Below are 17,778 nucleotides of genomic sequence, written 5' to 3'. Positions count from 1 at the left end.
GTGTTCTTTCTCTTCTTATGAGGACGCCAGTCATACTGGATTAAGGGCCCGCCCTAATCCAGTGTGACCTCATCTGATCTTTATTACACCTGCAAATACCCGATTTCCAAATAAGGTCACATTTACAGGTTCCGCGGGTCAAGACTTCAACATATCTTTTGCGGGGACACAGTTCAGCTTATAACAAGGGGCAAGGATTCAGTAGTGGAAGGGAGAAAAAGATGAAGGAGAAACCTAGTTCCAAAAGGATAAAAGCATTATGATACCATGCACGTATGAAGTTTAAAGACATGCAAAAGTTATTAGATTGATTATAGATACATGTATTTGTAGTAAAAGGCATACATAGGAGTAATGCATACATATGTAGTATGCAGAAAGGTGTGTATGAGAACAATAAACTTATTTAAGACGGTGGTTAAATGTATGGAAAGAGAGGGAGAATTCAATTGGGGAGAGGTACACTGGGTTTCAATTTCATTTGTAAGCTTACGTTTCTTAAGACGGCTGATGGTTGCATGGGTGTAGCATTCTCTGTACCTTTGTCGAGGTCTGAAATATGTCCTAATTTAAAGAAAATTAAAGGAGGAAATGGGCCTAATATCTGGAACTTCTTTAAGGGAAAAAGGTGAAGTGGTACTTGAGCAGAGCAGAGGACCATAGAAGGGGAGAACCAGGGGTCTGAGGGTAGAAGGCCTTATTTCTATCTTTAGTTAAGGCTGCTTGAGAGCTTGCTAGTTAGCATCAATACCTTCTTCTATTTTCTATGCTAGTGCCTCACGTATCCTAGGGTAGATTAACATTATTTATTTACGTGTGTATCTCCCCAGCTGCCTAACGTGTGAGCTTCTGAATTGTTTGGAACTTAAAGGCTTTTATTTATTTCTCTCTCCTAAAGCACTGTGTTTCCTTCTTCGTAGATGCTTGATAAAGGTCTGTTAAAGTGAAGTTAGTGTAAGGTATCCGCAACCCTTTCCCCTGTCACTGGGGTTGACATTTAAAAATGCATTATCCTGTAGTAACACAGGGTATTCCTTATGGCTAGAACAACAACAGAAAGCGGCACAAGGCCTTTTGTCACCATTGTTTAATGAAGGAACAGTCCAAGTAGAAATTTATCCATGTAGGGTCCCTCGAAAGGCCTCAAATTGGTTTGCTTCTGTATGGTTCATGCCATGCCAGCAGGGTGTGTATGTGTGTATTTCTGTGTTAATACAGTTAATGTATTAACTATAGTTAATATTAAAGGCCTTTACCTGGGCTTAAGAATTTTCGGAGGTTCACTATTTATTTATTTATTTATTTATTTATTTATTTATTTATTTATAATTATTTTTTGGCCACGTCGTGTGGCATGCAGGATATCAGATCCCCGACCAGGGTTCGAACCCGTGCCCCCTGCATTGGGAGCGCAGAGTCTTAAGCACTGGGCCGCCAGGGAAGTCCCGGGAGGTTCACTTTCGACAAACGCCTGCACACCTCTTTTTGAGATACGCCTTTTTTGGTGCATGCTGGGAGTCCGTGTCCCTGCCCCTTACCGAGCTCCAGTTCCCTAGGGCCCTGAATTTACTCCCCAGGTGGCCCCATGTCCCAAGCCCCAAGAGGCATGTGTGTTCCTCTTCACTGAGTCTGTGCTTCTGAGAGCTGAGTGGCACTGTCAGTGTTATACTCTCAGGACTGAGAGGTATCTACGAGGTGCTGGCTGTGTATACAGGGAACAGGACACGTGGGCTACGTTACCCACATGTATGCACCTGAAGCCTCTCATGTTGAGGGAGGAAGCTCAGGCTTGCTGCTCTGAGGGTCTGCTGTAGCTCTAACGTATCAGGCTTCTCTGAGTCTCTGAGAGACGGTCCTTAAATCAGGTCAGGGACGAATCCTGCATTTCCTGTTTCTCTGGGTGTTTGTGGGTTTTTCTGTGTCCACACGTATAAAAGATGTTCTCAGTGAGTCCCTCAACCTTGAAAACTTTGTGCTCCTTGTAGGAAAAGACCTGTCTTGTCCCTCTCTGCCTCGTCCAGGAAAGGTTAGGATGTTCTGATATTTTCCTTGCTTATGGCTCCATCATCTGAAAGGATTTGATCGAAAAAATCTCCTTTTATTCCACTACCTGAGAGGTGACCATTGGGAGAAAAACAGAGGGGTAGGGTGGGTGCCGGAGTTGGAAACAGTTTTCTGTACCAGTTAGGGATATTCTAATGACACTAAAGTTAATGATGAAGAATCACTTTTACTCTAAACCACCTATTTTCAGATGCTCATAACTCCAAGGAATACAAATGAGTACACGTTTACAAGTCTAACAGGGCAGGATTCTCAGACAATGGTGTTCTGGGAAATGTGGTATTATCAAGTCCTGTGAATCACATCATATAGTAGGATCTGTTTTGAGGCATAAAATGTACATTTCTTAGAAGTCTGAGCAATGAATTGTGTGTGTTTACAGATAAGGAATTGATATCATCACCAAATCTATGAAGAAAATGAGTTTAAAACGATTCTAAGAGGCACCTAAAAGTTGGCTCTTCCCTCTCTCTCTCTCTCTGTCTCTCTGTCTCATCCAATTAGTTATTTACTCTGCTGCCTTTCTCTCCATTTTCCTGCGTTATTTTAGACCGCATCACTTCCTGACAAATTATGAACTGGTTCATGTATACAGAAGATAATACAGCATATATGTAAGGTATATCATAATAATATAAAAACCTGTGTACCCACCACCAAGCTTGAGAACTAGAACACGGCTAATGCCTTGGAAGCCCACCTGTGCCCTTCCTGCGTCATCCCCTCATTCCTTCCCTGAGGTAACCACGATCCTGAACTTTGTTAATAATTCACTTATTTATACATTCACGGCAGAGGAATGTTCCTTTAAATAATGTTATTTCTTGTCCATTTTGGATTTTATGTGAATGTAATTATACTAGATGTATTACTTGCCTTACTCTTTCTCCCCCCCCCCCAATTTTGTGTTTGTGAGATTTATCCATGTTGATGTGTGCAACTGTAGTAATCAGTTTTCATTGCCGTATAGTTATCCATCGTATGAAAATTCCACAGGGTGTCTATTTCCTGTTGATGGACATGTGGGTTGTTTCCAGTTTTATGCTTTTGCAAATTATCTTGCGACGAATTTTCTCACTCATATCCCCCTATGCCCACATGCAAGAGTTTCTGTAGTTTCTCAGTTGAGGGCAATTTTACGCACTGCCCCCTCCGCCCCAACCAGGGTGACATTTGATAACGTCTGGAAACATTTTGGTTGTCATAACTGAGGGTGTGCTACTGGCATCTAGTGGGTGGAGGCCAAGGATACTGCTAAACATCCTACAATGCACAGGACAGTCCTCTACAACCCAGAATTGTCTTTCCAAAATGTCAACAGCTGAGTAACCCTGATCTAGAGTATAGGCCTAGGCATGAAATTTCTGGGTCGTAGGGTCTGCCCAAGTTCAACCTTACTGGTAACACCAATTATCTTTCAAAACAGTTGTACTAGTTCATACTCCCAACAGCAGAGGATGAGATTTCTATTGGCTCCACATTCTTGCCAACTCTTAGTATCATTACCTTCATTACTTCTTGCCTGAACTTTGCCCTAGTCTCCTAACCTTCTCCTACCTCCATGTCTTTCCCCACAGATACATGCTTCATATACTTGCTAAGTTAACCTTCCTAAAACCCAACTCTGGCCATGCCAAATTCCTGTAAGAAAATTTTGATGACTCTACTGCATACACAATAAACTTGGCATTTAAGACGCACACAAAAGGGCCCACTAGCTCTGTAGACCTAGTAATACCAACTTATTAGGTGGTATTCAAATAAGCCGTGCCCTTTCTCTGCTCTCTGCAGCATGTGTGTTGTTGAACACTTACCCTTTCTTAAGTCAGTTCTACATTCATTTCTAGGTCCATTAATTCAGCCAGTTATTAAATCTTTTAAATTTACTGAGTATTTGTCTTTCTCTGTCTCACTTGTTTCCCTTAACATAATACCCTGCAAGTCCATCCATGTTGCTGCCGATGGCAAAATTCTTTTTTTATGGCTGATTAGTATTCCTTTGTATATATACATCACATCTTCTTTGTCCATTCATCTGTTGACGGACACAGATTGCTTCCATACGCTGGCAATTATAAATGACCATGCTATGAACATTGGGGTGCATGCATCTTTTTGAATTCGTGTTTTTCTTTTTTACAGATATATGCTCAGGAGTGGAATTGCTGGGTCGTATGGTAGATCTATTTTTAGTTTTCTGAGAAATATCCATACTGTTTTCCACAGTGGCTGCACCAATTTACAGTCCCACCAACAGTGTAGGATGGTTGCCTTTTCTCCACGTCCTCTCCAAAATTTGTTACGTGTGTCCTTTTGTGAGGTGATGTCTCATTGTGGTTTTGATTTGCATTTCCCCGACGATTAGTGATGTTGAACATGTGTGCATGTGCCCATTGGCCATCTGCGTTTCCCCAGAGACAGGAGTGGAGACTTCATTATTAAGGCTACAAGAAGCCATCATGGGGGTCTAATCTGGGATGTAATTTGTGTTTTAGAAATGTCACTCTGAAAGCAATGTGAAGAAAGGTCAGCGAGGAGGAAGAATGGAGTGCTCATTATAGGAGTGATTTATGTGAGAGATGCTGAAGTTCTAGACTAAGGTAGGGGTATTGAAAGCACATGAAGAAGTGTGTAGAACTGAAAGGCAACAGTTGATTGGCTATGGGTGATAACTGGATGTGGAGATACGGAAGGTGTTGTAAGCGTAGAAGAGTAAGCGGTGGTAGATGTATTGACAACTTAGTATGCCTGAGTGTGATCAGGAAAAGAAGGAAAAGAGGAGAAACCCCAGGGAATTCCCTGGTGGTCCAGTGGTTAGGACTCGACAGTGGCCCGTGGCCCGGGTTCGATCCCTGTTCTGGGAACTACGATCCCAGCAAGCTGCGCGGCACGGCCAGGAAAAAAAAAAAAAAAGAAACCCGAAACCAAATCAATGGTGACACGAGGGAGAGATAGAAGAGGGAGAGTGCAGATGGGCAAAAACCAGAGAGGCCAAGGAATAGGAGGGCTCAGTGAGATAAAAGAACACGTGTAGAGAGAGTAGAAGAATGAGAGAGCAGCATGGCTAGGCGCTTGCGGTCCAAGACTGGGATATTTTCATTTTAGAAGTGAGAGGTAGAGTAGTTTAGGGTAAAGAATAAACCAAAGTGTGTCCCCACCCCTCCCCGCCCATATACACTGCAGATGCTTGGACAAAATGATCGGAAATGACCTTTTCATTTTTGACAAGCAAGTATTGTCTCTACGAGGATGCCTGAGTGACCAGAGACAAGGGGTGCAGGATTAAGAGCAGTAGGGCTGGGCTCAGCTGACCCACTGCTGTTGTGATGGTTAGTTATAGAGGGATCCCCCACGTAAGTATGTGGCTTAGTTCTATGTGGATCCGCCCCGTAAGTGAGAAGAAAGCACTTACTGCAATAGAAGGAAAAAGAGGGGGAAAGGAGAGGGGAAACGAAGGTGTGAAGATGCTCTGCTGGTGAAGAGAAGGAAGGAAATTAAGAGAAACATTTAAAAAACGTGTGATTCTAAAATGGTTGAAAAGAAAAAGTGGGGTGCTTGAGAAGGGGTCGAGGTGGGGTAAAGAGTTCAGTTTTTAGCTGTACAAAACACTCAGCCACCCCAGGAAGTTCCATGCAACTAAAGCTTTGCAATATGCTGGGCACAAGCAGTCCCAGCTCTTCTCACCAAATACTGAAGGAAAGGGGAAGGGGGAGAATGTTTGTTTGAATATTCTAGTTGACCAAGAGTGAACCTGAAATCCATTTTGATTTCAACACTTTTAAATGGCATGCCTCACGAGGTCCAGCGCTGGTGAATATGACTGAGGTTTATCTGTTCATTGCCCATCTGGCTTATGTGCTCTGAAGAAGCCTCTTTCTGACCTTGCTTCATCAAGGTACCAAGATGGGAAGGACGAAGGGTAGTGAATGAGTGGAAGCATTTCCTCTTTCTCTGAGATATTTCTATTCTATGTGGCAATGTTCAGGGTAGCGGAAAGAAGAGAAGGCCTCTAGCAAAAATGTAAGGCTTTTTTCCCCCACATGCTGGGGCCAGAATGCTGGAGCATTACAGTGGCCTGCTCTCCAGGGGCTCACTGCCTTGAAGATCCGATACACTGACCGTTGCCTTCTTTTCCCCTTCAATGCTGTCAGCCAAGAACCCTCACTTCAACTGTGCATCCCTTAGCTATGGGAGGGGGGCTCCTGGAGCCCAATTTCTGTCCTGATGACGGGCCAGAGCCGGGCCACGACATGCACAGGTTGAACCTCCTCTATCCCTTCCAGAGGACAGGCGCTCTGGTTGACTGGAGGCCCGAGGGTCTGGGAATGACCACCAGTCAACTATGTCCTGATTCCTCAGAGGTGTCCAGATCTTTCAAACTGCAGATTCAGCCCGGGCGGTCAAATTACTCCTTTCACCACAAAAAGCAAACTCTTGGGCATACGCTGTTTCAAGTGAAAAGCACATTTTGCGTTTTTGCAGAGGGGAGGCGCAGGGCGGGGTGCCCCACGCCGCCGACCCCAGGCCCAGCTCTCCAGCTGCCAGGGAGCTGGAGCTGGGGCTGACCAAGGAATGACTGCGGACGCCAGAAGGAGCAGAGGGCTGGGCGGCGCACAGGCTGCGGTAGGAGGCGGGACCGCGCATCTCGTTCAATGGGTCCCGGCGCCTGCCGGATTGGCTAAGCTCGCTTGCCGTCGGGGTGGGCGGAGCCAGTTGTGCGCCGGGCTTGGGGCCCGCCCAGCGGCAGCCGGACGTGCTTCAGACCCCGCGCTCTGGGCAGCGGCTGGGTGCGTGGTCCGGTTGCTGCGTGGAGTGAAGCTGCTGGGCTGCTGCTCTTCTTGCCGCTCCCTGGCTCAGGGCCGCTGGTCGACCCCCACCCTCCCCACTCCCCTTGGCCTCGATGTTCTCACCTTACAGGTGGCTCTTGGCCGAAGCACGAGGTCCGCGCCCCGCTCCTCTTGGTTATCCCGCTCCCCCCCCCCCCCACCTCGTCTCTCTTCCTCCCGGTCCGCAGCGGTCTCCAGGGTTCTCCGACGGTCGGAGCTCTGGCGTCCCGACATGCGGCGGGCCGCTGTGCTCCTGCTGCTCATCAGGACCCGGCCCTTGGAGGGCGACGACCCGAAACCCAGCTGGAAATTCCGCTTTGATTTCTAACCTCTCCTCGTCTGATGTTCCTGACGTCGTTCTGGACTTCTTCGATTGGTAAGCGGGGTCGGCAGGCTGCCATGAGCTGGGAGGGCGGTGGGTGAGTGGGCGACCTCTTAGAAGGAGACGGCTGGAGCCGATGTGGGCCTGCGCTTTTGAACCGCTGCCCACGCGCGCTGCCTGCTGGCCAGTCCCTAGAGGAGTTGGTGGTGGGGATGGGGACGACCAGCTGCGATGGAGCCCCCTTGCTTCAGCCCCTCTGTTGCTGTGGTGCCTAATAGCGCTGAAGTGGCGGGGTTCGGGGAACTACCGCCCCAGGGTCCACCCCTCCATCTCCAGGGACTGAGTTCTCCTCAGCCAGGTATACTGGCCCCTGTGTGTGAGTGCGCGGGGAGGGGGTGATGGTGCGGTGAGGGCTAAAGGCAGTATTCTGTGCTGAGCTGACGGCTGGTAAAACTGGGAGGGCCTCGACCGGCCTAATCCCAGATTCCGCTCCCCACTCTGCTCCGCCAGATAGGGTCCTCTAGCAACAACGCTTCTTATTAAATGCACCAGATGCATTCCTGCTTATTATCCCTGAATAGTGTTTCCTTGTCAGCCAGCAGAACGATTCAAGCAAGCCAATCACATCCTTGCTTAGGAACCAGGGGGTACCTCACCCTCGTGATACTGCAAAGCCCGCTTCCCCCAGACCCTTCTGGTTCACGCTGTTCCAGAATGCAACCCCCATGTGTCCTGCATGGCCTGCGATGTCCTCCTCTCCTGGGCTGCCCAAGAGGTGGGTCACTGGGCCTCCGACCCTGTCCCCATAACCACCCAGAAGGTCTGGACCACTCATGATTAGATGGAGATAAAACCCACAGCTGTAAATTTGCACTGCTAGAAATCTAAAATATTCTGAGGGAATTTGTACAGAGAGAAAAGACAAAATAATAATAATTCCATGCAGCGCAAGTGGCAGCACCCTAGCAGAAGATGTTTTCAGTCCACCCACCTCTGGCTTGGGGGCCCAGCAATCTTCTGCTGTGCCACTCTGTTGCCTATGCCTGTGTTGCAGTGAAAATCCTGATCATCCTAATGATAGGGAAGAGCAACCATGGCACTTTTGTGACACGGTGATGAAATTAAACCCAACTTAAGCCAGAGTCCTTAAAACTTATTAAGCAACCATTGCCATAGGGGAGGCCCCTAACCCTAATGAAACTGATTTGATGCTGTCTGAAGGAAGAAATCTATAAATATGAGCAGATTAGAGAGGACACCCCCTCACACACACACACACAAAGTACATCCAGTGACAAACGAGCAAGCAAAAAGAATCAGAGAGAATGAAATTAGAAAACTTCAATACAGAGGGAGGCAACAATTAAATCGATACAAAGGTGCACAATTTAATCCAGTTGGAAATCTAGAATTTGCTAAAAGAATTTATACCTGGTAAGACCTTTGTCCTTGGCAGACATCTGTCTTCTCACTGTGTCCTCACATGGCCTTTTCTTTGTTCAGTGTGGGGAGACAGAGAGCTCTGTGGCATCTGTTCCTTTTCTTATAAGGATACCCCCCCTATTGGATTAGAGCTCCAAGCTTATGACCTCGTTTAACCTTGAAGGCCATATCTCCAAATATAGTCACATTGGGGGTTAGGGCTTCAACATACCAATTTGGGGGGAACAGAATTCAGTCCATAACATTTTTTTTTTTTTTTTACTTTTGGCTGTGTTGGGTCTTCGTTGCTGCACGCGGGCTTTCTCTAGTTGCGGCGAATGGGGGCTCCTCTTCGTTGAGGTACACGGGCTTCTCACCGTGGTGGCGTCTCTTGTTGTGGGGCATGGGCTCTAGGTGCGCGGGCTTCAGTAGTTGTGGCCCACGGGCTCAGTAGTTGTGGTTTGCGGGCTCTAGAACTCAGGCTCAGTAGTTGTGGCGCACAGGCTTGCTCCGCGGCACGTGGGATCTTCCCAGACCAGGGCTTGAACCCGTGTCCCCTGCATTGGCAGGCAGATTCTCAACCACTGCGCCACCAGGGAAGCCCTATATATTTTATATATAGTAGTTTATATCTGCTAATCACAAACTCCTAATTTATCCCTTCCCCACCCCCTTTCCCCTTTGGTAAACATAAGTTTGTTTTCTATGTCTGTGAGTCTGTTTCTGTTTTGTAAATATCAATAAGTTCATTTGTATCATTTTGTATTAGATTCCACATGTAAGTGATATCATATGATACTTGTTGTGGCTCACGGGCTCTAGAGCACGGGCTCAGTAGTTGTGGCGCACGGGCTTAGTTGTTCTGGATCTTCCCAGACCAGGGCTCGAACCCGTGTCCCCTGCGTTGGCAGGTGGATTCTTAACCACTGCGCCATCAGGGAAGCCCTCAGATGAATTCTTAAGAAGAATTCATTTATATGTCTTTTATATATATATGATATGTTCTTGATCCTTTCATCTGCCCAAAACACTTAGGTTGTCTCCATTCCTTGGCTATTGTGAATAATGCTGCAATGAGCATAAGAGAGCAGAGCAGAAATCACCTCCTTTGGATCTGTTTTCAGGAGTGGGATTGCTGGCTGATCTGCTAGTTCTATTTTCAATCTTTTGAGGAACCTCCATACCGTTGTCCATAGTGGCCGCACCATTTTACTTTCCCACCAACAGGGCACGAGGGTTCCCTTTTTACCACACTCTTGCCAACACTTGCTATCTCTTGTCCTTTTGAAAATAGCCATCCTAATAGGTGTGATGTCTTAATTACAGTTTGATTTGCATTTCCCTCAGGGTTAGTGATGTTGAACACATTTTCCTATACCTATTGGCCAGTTGTATGTCTTCTTTGGAAAAATGTATATTCAGACTGTGTACCCTTTTATTAATTATTTGTTGGTTTTGTGTTTGTTTTTTTGTTTTTTTTTTTGATGTTGAGTTGATTGAATTCCTTATATATTTTGCATATTATCCCCTCAACAGATAACATGATTTGCAAATGTTTTCTTCTGCTTCATAGGTCAGTTGCCTTTTCATTTTGTCGATTGTTTCCTTTGCTGTGCAGAAGCTTTTTAGTTTGATGTAGTCCACTTGTTTATTTTGTTTTTGTTGCCTTTGTTTTGGTGTCAGTTCAAAAAAAAATCATTGCCATAACCTATGTCAAGGAGCTTACCCCTGTGTTTTCCTCTAGGAGTTTTACAGATTCAGGCCTTACGTTTAAGTCTTTAATCCATTTGGAGTTCATTTTGGGGTATGGTGTAAGATAAGGGTCCAATATAGTATCTTTGCATGTGGATATCCAGTTTTCCCAGCACCATTTATTGAAGAGACTCTCCTGTCCTCGTTGTGTGTTCTTGTCAAATAGTTGAGCATATATGTGTGGGTTGATTTCTGGGCTCTATATTTTGTTCCATTGGTCTATGTCTATATCTGTTCTTATGCCAGTACCATGCTGTTTTGATTACTATACCTTTGTAAAATAATGAAATCAGGAAGCATGATGCCTCCAGGTTTAGGTTTGTTATTTGGGGGGTGGTTCATCAAAGGGTACAAATGATCAGTTATAAGATAAATACATTCTAGGGATCTAATGTACAGCATGCTGATATAATTTAAGATGTTGTGTGGTATGCTGGAGACTTGCTGAGACAGTAGATCTTAGTTTTATCCCACACACCACCCCCCAAAAACCTTTAGCTATGTGAGGTGATAGATGTATTAATCAGTTTCACTGTGGTAATCATTTAACAATGTATACATACATCAAGCATCACACTGTTCACCGTGAATATAGAAATTTTATTTGTAAATTATACTTCCATAAAGTTGGAGGGGATGGGAGGAATGTGTGTCCTGTTCACATGGAAAAAATTAATTACTCTAAACTGTCAGAGGTAAAGCACAGGATTTGGGTTACTAGAAGAATACATTTTAAGTCAACTGTCTTCAATAAACTCAATGAGCGAAAGGAAACAATGATCAAAGAACTAGGAAACAATGAGAAAGATGTATCACAAAGAGACAGATATTATAAATAGGGACAAAATAAAAGTTCTTCGGCTGCAAAGCACAGTAAGTGAAATGAAAAATTAATAAAAGATGTCCAACAGCAAATTTGACCAGGAGAAAAAGAATCAGCGAGTTTTAAAAGGTTAGTTGAACTATCCAGTCTCTGGAAAGGAAAAGAGGAGCAGAAAAGCAAAGAATGAAGAATAATGAGCAAAGCCTATGAGACTTATGTGCATCAGCAAGCTTATCAATGTACACATAATGACACTTGCAGAGGCAGAGGAGAGAGAGAAAGGGGCAGGAAATCATTGAAGAAATGATGCCTGAAAACCTCCAAACTCGGAGGAAAGACATGACTCTACACACCCAAGAAGTTCCACAAACTCCAAGCAGGATAAAATCAGAGATCCCCACCTAGGCACACCATGCTCAAATTATCAAAAGTCAAAGACAAAGAGTGAACCTTGAAAACAGCAATAGAAACAACTCCTCACCTACAAGTATTCCTCAGTAAGATTTGTGCCCATTTCTCTACAGAAACCATAGAGGACAGCTGGCATTGGAATGACATATTAAAAGCGTAGAACAAATGAACAAAAATACCCTTTCAACCAAGAATTCTATATGTGGGGAAAACGAAGGGGAGTTAAAGACATTCCAAGACAAACAAAAACTGAGAGAGTACATAGCTAGTAAGCTTGCCCTACAGAAAGTACTAAAAGGAGTCCTTCAGGCTGAATTGAAATAATGCTGGGCACCTATCTGAAGCAATATGAAGAAATAAACCACAAAGGCCAAGGTAACTACACAGGTAAACGCAAAAGCCAGTATTGCTGTACTTTTGGTTTGTATCTCCTCTTTTTGTTCTCATATATGATTGAAAATACAAATGTATAAAGCATTAACTATAAATCTCTGTTAATGGGCACCAAATATACAAACATGCCATGTGTCACCATAATTAAATAAAGAAATGTGGCAGAGCTGGGGAAAAGCAGAGTTTTTGAATACTATTGCAACTATCTCCGTATTAATACAAACTTGATTATTATAAAGTTAAGATATTAATTGTAACTCCCAGTGTAACCACCGACACTGCCCCCACAAAAAGCTCCAGCACTATAAAAAAACTAAAAAAGGTACAGAGAAAGGAGTGATAAAGAATCACTTTGTACACTAGAAAAATGAAATTAATAACAGCGAAATACAGTAATTGAGGGGTGAAGGAACAAAAAAAGGCTGACATGTGGAAAATAAATAGGAAAAGGTCAGGAAAAGTCTTTCCCTGTCAGTAATCAATACAATAACCATAGATAAAACTGTTCAACGAAAAGACAGCACAAGTGAGTGAACTTCAGGCAGTCACCTTAGCGCTGGATGCTCTGGCCAACAGTTAGCCCCGTCTGCACATTTTCATAGACAATCAGGCCATTGTCGTCGGTCTGGCTGTCTGGTCCGGCCCATGGCAGCAACGACGTTTCCTTGTGTAAAACTGTCCTGTCCCCTTTGGGGTAAAGAGCCCTGGGAATCTCTTGGCCCACAGACTCCCAACTTATAAATCCAGGTCACACGTGTCTCTATATATACTAAAGCCACTATGCAGGGCTTTGCCAAGACCCTCCTTCTTGGCTTTGGAGTTCCGGGCCTTATTGATGGTGACCGAGGCATGCATTTTACTTCTCAGGATACACAACGCTGGGCTCTTGAACGGCATTCAGTGGACCTTTTGCCTCCCTACCCGGCCTTAGGCTGCAGGACTCAGAGTTCCAGAGTGGCTTACTTCCACAAGTTCAAATTCCATTACACGAAAATGGCACGTTTCAGTCGCCAGTCACACGCCAGAGGTGAATTGTAGTATAGCGTCTGACTGCGTCCTTTGATGTTTGACTGCTGAGGGCTTTTAAACGTCAAGCCTCCCTCTTCCCCAATGCCCCACACTCTCTCCTTTGGCGCGGTTGTAGGGTGGAGGGGAGGAGGAGTGGGCGTCAAACTACACTAGCTACTGCCAGCACAAGGGAACTGTCATGCTGGCCCCATCCACTAATCACAGTAGAACTCCCAAAGCAATTTCTTCCTTTCCTGACTCTCTCAAGTCTTTTTTGGAGCAGCTTGAAAAGGCTACCCTGCTCTCCCCCCAGAAGCCTCCTCATGTAAGGAATACACTTTGCATCGCGTCTCGGTAGTGTGTGTGTGTGTGTGTGTGTGTGTGTGTGTGTGTGTGTGTGTCACCAGTCTTGATTGACCTTTGAACCCAACTTGGGGTAGGGGTCCATACTGACTCAGGGTGGCAACAACAGCTCTTCTCGCCAACCTTCCCAGGAGCGCAGTGCAGAATGTGTGCTTCCCATCCGTGAAACGTTAGGGTCTGTCAAATTAGATGTCCTGGATCCCAAGGCGGTGTGCTTACTGGAAGTAAGGGACATAGCTTATGTTCTCCTGAACGTGAAGTTACAGCTAACACCCACTCTTGCTTCTGTGCCCAGCGACAATAGTAAGTGGGATTAGCATAAAATAGTTGCCGATTTCTTCCTCGTTTTAAGCATTCGTTACCCTTGACCACTCGGCTAAGTGGGGCTGAGTACAACAAAAAGTCTCGGACTGTTGACCGAGAAATCATTCTAGGAAGCCTGTCCTGTTAACGTGTGCCATGCTGTATTAGTCTGCTCAGGCTGCCCTAATAAAATGCCATAGGCTGGGCGGCTTAAACAAGACATTGGTTTATTTCCTACAGTTCTGGAGGCTAGGAAGCCCAAGGTCAGGGTGCCAGCATGGTGGAGTTCTTGGTGAGGGCCCTCGTTTTGGCTTGAAGATAGCCGCCTTCTTCCTGTGGCTTCACGTTGGGGTGGTGGGCGGAGAGCACCATCTATGGTCTCTTCCTGTAAGGGCAGTGATCCCAACGTGTGGACCGCAGCCTCCTGACCTTACCGAAACTGAATGACCTACCAAAGACCCAGTCTCCAAATACCATCTCCTGGGGGCGGGGTGGGGTGGGGGACGGGCTTCATCGTATGAATTGGGGAGGCAGGGGATGTACACAATCCAGTGCAGAGCAGGTGCTCAGCCCAGTCTTTTTTTTTTTTTTTTTTCAGCCCAGTCTTTAAAAGAAGTATCTCTCTCTGTCTCTGTCTCTGTCTCTGTCTCTGTGTCTCTCTCTTCCCTCTCTCTCTCTGTCTTCACTTCTTGGCGGCTGGAAGTGAATTGGGGAGCCCTGATGAAACACTGTCCGGCTCCTGTCTTTACTGCTTTCTCTCCACTCTCCATTCTCACTGCATCCATATCGACTTTGTATGTCCTTTTCTAAGTAGCTTTAACCGCATTAAAACCTCCAAATTCTCTTGCTCTCTCTTGTGGGAGGTTTTAAGCGTTGCTGAGATTTGATCTATACACCTTCTCTCTCTCTCTCGTTTTTGAACTAAGTGTGTCTCAGTCAGCGTGAGCTGCCCCAGGGTGGCAATTGGGGAACACATGCAGGTTCCCATACCCCAGGGCGCCGCCCTATAGGGACACTGTAGCTTTGCTCTTGCAGTGGTGGAATGAAAAGGAAGGGATTCCTGTGGGCTCACGGAGGCTCAGGGTGAGCTGGGCCTTTAAGGCTTCCAGGGAAGCTGAAGACCTTGGTCACTCATTGGACGGCGGTGCTGTCAATCCTTGGCTGCTGGCAAATGAGCTTAGAGCCGGCGCTGGAGGAAGTGGCCCTTGGTTGACCCTTCCAAGGTCCGCCTCCCGTCGCCAGCCAGTCAGGCTCTTTCCCGCCCTGTGCGCAGCGGCCTCGGCGCAGTCTCGGTGGGGCGCTCCACAGGCCGGCGGTCTGCCCTTCCCGTGGCGGGGCCCCCAGAGGCATCTTCGCAGACTCTTGTCCCCTGTGCAGCCGGCTTCTCTGCAGCCCCCACCCCGTGCCGGAGGCCCCGCTGCCAACAGCGTCCCCTCCCTCAGCGATACTCAGCCCGGCGGCCGCCATCTTCCCCGCGATCTTCACTGCAGCCCGATCCGTGTGTGGCGCGTCCGTCCTGCCATGTCTGCCACAGAGGAGCGAGGGCCGATCCCAGGTGGCCAGGCCGGAGCTGGTGGCGGGGCGGGTGGCGACCCCAGTCCCCTCGGGGTCCGCGCATCCCCTTCGGGAGGGATGGATGGAGCCGAGGGGGCCGCGGCCCTTCTGGCCTCCCTGGGGCTCTCCAGAGCCCTTCACGGGGAGGATGGTGGGCAGGAGGCCGCCCAGGCCGCAGTGGAAGAAGACTGGGATGTAGAGCTGGTTGAGGAGGAGGAGGAGGAGGAGGAGGAGGAGGAGGAGGAGGAGGAGGAGGTGGAGGAGGAGGAGGAGGAGGAGGAGACGGAGGAGGAGGAGGAGGAGGAGGAGGAAATTTTTGAATTAGAGATCGAGGACCAGGAGGAGGATGAGTACCAGTCAGAAGAGGGAGACGAAACTGAGGAAGAGGTCGAGGAGGAGGAAGAGACACAAGAGGAGGACGAGAATGGGCACGAGGGCGCGGGAGTGGTCGCGGGCCACGGGCCCCCCATGGCGCAGTTTCAGTCCCTGTTCCGGGATCCGGTCCATTGCCGTGTGCACCACAGCCACTACAACTACCGTGTCCTGGTCGGGCCCCACGCCGGCCGCGTGATGGTCAGGCGCCGCTCCCGACGGCTCTCGGACCCTGCAGAGGATGCCGCGCCTCCTCAGGAGCAGGAAGACCTGGGAGAGGCAGGTGAGGTCTGGCGGGGCGGGTACCAGGCAGAGGGCACCCCGCCCTGGGAGCCGCAGGAACCTGCAGAGGGGGCGGCATCCCAGAAGGCAGAGGAACCGGCGGCGGCGGCCGAGTTCTGGGCGGGCGAGGTCCTGGCTGATGCCTCCGAGTCCTGGGAGGCTGGGGCGTGTGGACCTGACGACGGGGCCGAGGCTGGCGAGGGGCGGCCCAGTCCCCAGGCCCTTGCAGCCCCTGCTGGGGCATCGGCCTGAAAGGCAGGCCGCGCTCAGCGCTGGCCTCTGGCGGTTAAGCAGCGGGTCAAAGCTCTCAAAAACCTTCAGGCACGATATGCACAAGTAGAAGCCCAATTCTCTAAAGACCTTTATGATCTTGAGAAAAAGTATGCTGCTCTCTACCAACCTAGGGGCGAACAAATGGCATGCCTCACTTTTGGTTGACGGGCTTCTAAAAATGTAAAGATTCTCAGTAGGATGACCTGAGAAAATGATGAAAGGTCACAGGGGCACTTTTCAGTGGTTGAGGAATCAGTGAGCTTCGCGGTAGAACTTGTCTTTAAATCGGGTGAACATTTTCCAGTGACGTTCTGGCAGAAACATACAAAAATGCTCTGAGAATCAAATGATTTCGATCCCTTCTCCAAAGGGCCAGAAATAATCAGCAGCACAGTGTGTGAGATCTACTGGAAGGAGGGGAAAAATGTTGTGAAAACTGTCAAGCAGCAGAACTGTGAGGCCCATGGAAGTGTTGTATCAACCAGTAGGAACATGGCCAGCTCTTCTTTTTATTTATTTATTTATTTATTTATTTATTTATTTATTTATTTATGTTTTGACATATTTCTCTTCTCCAGAACCTCCTGAGGGCAGAGAACTAGATTCTGCTGCTGATTTTAAATCGGGAAATGTTTCCCACCACCTTGTGATGCCAAAGTCCGTATCATTCGACACTAAAGAAGAGAGTGCACATCAGTATGAAAATGCTGAGGAAGAGAAAGAGGATGGAAAGGAAAAAGCAGAAGAAGGACCCAAAGTGGGTACGGTCTCAGCAGAGGGCAGCTCTGGAGAATACAGGTATTATTGTATAGTGCAACCATTCCTGACATATACCTGTTACTAACAGCTTTATGTTTTGTTTTGTTTTGTTTACATACTTAATTTATTTTTGGTTTATTTTTTTAACATCTTTATTGGAGTATAATTGCTTTACAGTGGTGTGTTAGTTTCTGCTTTATAACAAAGTCAATCAGCTATACGTATACCTATATCCCCATATCTCCTCCCTCTTGCGTCTCCCTCCCATCCTCCCTATCCCACCCCTCTAGGTGGTCACAGAGCTCCGAGCTGATCTCCCTGTGCTATGCAGCTGCTTCCCACTAGCTATCTATCGTGTTTTAAATTTTTTTTGTAAAGTAAATAAGAAAAAATTGTTGAAATTTAGTTTTGGAAAAACAGTTTAATGTTACTAATGGACTTGTATTCTAGATGATATAGAAGGAAGTGTGTTCTGAAAAGTATTTCATTTGCAGCCGCAAGTCCTTTGTCCTGTAGCTTTAAGACTACTACAGATGGGAAATTTATCAGACCTGGAAATAGAGACCTATATGTTTTTAGAGGTCTAAAATATAGAGACCTATATTTTTAGAGAATGGTCACCAGAAGAAGCAGCTAAAGCGAGTAAGCTGTGCACTAGCGGTACCTTCATCCCCTGGCCACAGAAATGGAGTCTCTTGGAATAACAATGCCTTTGAGAAGGTGACTCCTTACAAAGTAGTAAAACGTTAAGGATTTCACATAAGACTGCATTTCATGAGTAGTTCACAAATATTAGTTCAATTTAGATTTTTTATTCAAAAGAAGAGAAAATTAGCCATAGTAAGATTATT

At 46.8% G+C, this 17,778-nt stretch overlaps 1 protein-coding gene across 19 annotated transcripts in view; it reads left to right on the top strand.

Moving 5' to 3' along the window:
• Positions 1 to 4,772: 4,772 nt before the first annotated feature.
• The window catches only part of LOC309622247 (uncharacterized protein), a 71,826-nt gene continuing 58,820 nt past the window's right edge, over positions 4,773 to 17,778 (top strand). For 12 of the 19 annotated variants that reach the window (XR_014240629.1, XR_014240630.1, XR_014240631.1 and 9 more), the window contains exons 1-2: positions 4,774 to 7,266; positions 16,747 to 16,966. The gene's annotated coding sequence lies outside the window, so the exon portion shown is untranslated. Of the gene's footprint in view, positions 7,267 to 7,793; positions 7,988 to 11,733; positions 12,008 to 15,064; positions 15,243 to 15,566; positions 15,897 to 16,746; positions 16,967 to 17,778 lie in introns of all 19 variants that reach the window. The other 7 variants (XR_014240625.1, XR_014240626.1, XR_014240627.1 and 4 more) reach the window with 6 other exon arrangements.

Source organism: Balaenoptera borealis, assembly GCF_965194805.1.
Source record: "Balaenoptera borealis genome assembly, contig: HAP1_SCAFFOLD_1871, whole genome shotgun sequence".
Taxonomy (NCBI): domain Eukaryota; kingdom Metazoa; phylum Chordata; class Mammalia; order Artiodactyla; family Balaenopteridae; genus Balaenoptera; species Balaenoptera borealis.
Note: the sequence above shows the minus strand (reverse complement) of the source record. Positions and strands in the feature narration are given on the sequence as shown.